Source organism: Schistocerca gregaria, unplaced genomic scaffold (genome assembly GCF_023897955.1).
Source record: "Schistocerca gregaria isolate iqSchGreg1 unplaced genomic scaffold, iqSchGreg1.2 ptg000174l, whole genome shotgun sequence".
Lineage (NCBI taxonomy): Eukaryota > Metazoa > Arthropoda > Insecta > Orthoptera > Acrididae > Schistocerca > Schistocerca gregaria.
The window spans coordinates 1,676,202-1,678,836 of NW_026061726.1; positions in this window are offsets into that span (position 1 = coordinate 1,676,202).

Sequence of the window (2,635 nt, forward strand, 5' to 3'; positions counted from 1 at the left end):
ACTCATTGTAGACAATTATACAGCACCTGAGGTAACAAACACATCTCGAGAACCATTGTGCACTACATTATTTATGCCAACTCAGTGCCTCGCTCTTTACTACTGTGTACCAATCTTGTCGTCCAACTGCAAAACACTGGGCCACAACAAGTTTCCGCGTCTCCATTGCACTGCGCATACTACGAAACGCTCCCCAAACTTGGCACTCACCCTCGCAGCCGACTTTTCCGACTTTCCACGACGCTCACGCTAGTGACAGCATTATTTATAGTTCGACGTCGCGCCAAAGCGAATGAGTACATTTCGCCTACGGCTTAGGCCGCCCTCCTAGTGTGGCTGCTCGGTGTCTGCAGGCAGCGAGGGTCTGCAAGCTTCCTGTGTTCGCACCTATGTCACCTGTGCTTGCTTGTCAGAGACAGACTATCGCAAAACATACAACTCACTCCATGAATTGATTGCTACGGCATCTGTTATCAGCAGTCACAACTAGCAACACCAGTAGCAGCTGACTGCACGCAAAGAATAGGAATGTGCAGTGGGATTTACGTGAACTCGGCGCAAGGCAGATCTTTCCGACATAGGCTTGAGAATCTTACGGGAACACTTGTACTGTTTGTAAATTAAGTGTAGGCGTGGGAGGAGGGTGCTTCCTGCGCACAAATAACAGCACGCTTGTCAATTGTGAATGCTAATCATTCGCTTGTATCTTCCTAGACACATCTGCTGGTCGTGAATTATTCCACTTGCATATCAAGGTGCGCATGTAGGTGTGTTAAAAATTCTGGAGGCACTGGGTATTGATCCCAGTACCTCTCGCATACTAAGCGTGCGCTCTACCATCTGAGCTACACCCCATGCACGAGCAAACTGCGCTATTCCCCATTGTTTGCGACTCAGATGCGCACGGACACGATGGTTGGTTGGTTTGTAGCGGTGAAGGGAGCAGAGTACAAAGGCGCGGACCCGTTCATATACACAAAAGTTCCAAGTAGTTTCGATGCTCTGGTATTACAAATGCTAATTCCGTCTGTTTTTAACGTCTTAAATTGAAAGAGCCGTCACAAATTGCTCCGTTTTCACTCATTGTAGACAATTATACAGCACCTGAGGTAACAAACACATCTCGAGAACCATTGTGCACTACATTATTTATGCCAACTCAGTGCCTCGCTCTTTACTACTGTGTACCAATCTTGTCGTCCAACTGCAAAACACTGGGCCACAACAAGTTTCCGCGTCTCCATTGCACTGCGCATACTACGAAACGCTCCCCAAACTTGGCACTCACCCTCGCAGCCGACTTTTCCGACTTTCCACGACGCTCACGCTAGTGACAGCATTATTTATAGTTCGACGTCGCGCCAAAGCGAATGAGTACATTTCGCCTACGGCTTAGGCCGCCCTCCTAGTGTGGCTGCTCGGTGTCTGCAGGCAGCGAGGGTCTGCAAGCTTCCTGTGTTCGCACCTATGTCACCTGTGCTTGCTTGTCAGAGACAGACTATCGCAAAACATACAACTCACTCCATGAATTGATTGCTACGGCATCTGTTATCAGCAGTCACAACTAGCAACACCAGTAGCAGCTGACTGCACGCAAAGAATAGGAATGTGCAGTGGGATTTACGTGAACTCGGCGCAAGGCAGATCTTTCCGACATAGGCTTGAGAATCTTACGGGAACACTTGTACTGTTTCTAAATTAAGTGTAGGCGTGGGAGGAGGGTGCTTCCTGCGCACAAGTAACAGCATGCTTGTCAATTGTGGATGCTAATCATTCGCTTGTATCTTCCTAGACACATCTGCTGGTCGTGAATTATTCCACTTGCATATCAAGGTGCGCATGTAGGTGTGTTAAAAATTCTGGAGGCACTGGGTATTGATCCCAGTACCTCTCGCATACTAAGCGTGCGCTCTACCATCTGAGCTACACCCCATGCACGAGCAAACTGCGCTATTCCCCATTGTTTGCGACTCAGATGCGCACGGACACGATGGTTGGTTGGTTTGTAGCGGTGAAGGGAGCAGAGTACAAAGGCGCGGACCCGTTCATATACACAAAAGTTCCAAGTAGTTTCGATGCTCTGGTATTACAAATGCTAATTCCGTCTGTTTTTAACGTCTTAAATTGAAAGAGCCGTCACAAATTGCTCCGTTTTCACTCATTGTAGACAATTATACAGCACCTGAGGTAACAAACACATCTCGAGAACCATTGTGCACTACATTATTTATGCCAACTCAGTGCCTCGCTCTTTACTACTGTGTACCAATCTTGTCGTCCAACTGCAAAACACTGGGCCACAACAAGTTTCCGCGTCTCCATTGCACTGCGCATACTACGAAACGCTCCCCAAACTTGGCACTCACCCTCGCAGCCGACTTTTCCGACTTTCCACGACGCTCACGCTAGTGACAGCATTATTTATAGTTCGACGTCGCGCCAAAGCGAATGAGTACATTTCGCCTACGGCTTAGGCCGCCCTCCTAGTGTGGCTGCTCGGTGTCTGCAGGCAGCGAGGGTCTGCAAGCTTCCTGTGTTCGCACCTATGTCACCTGTGCTTGCTTGTCAGAGACAGACTATCGCAAAACATACAACTCACTCCATGAATTGATTGCTACGGCATCTGTTATCAGCA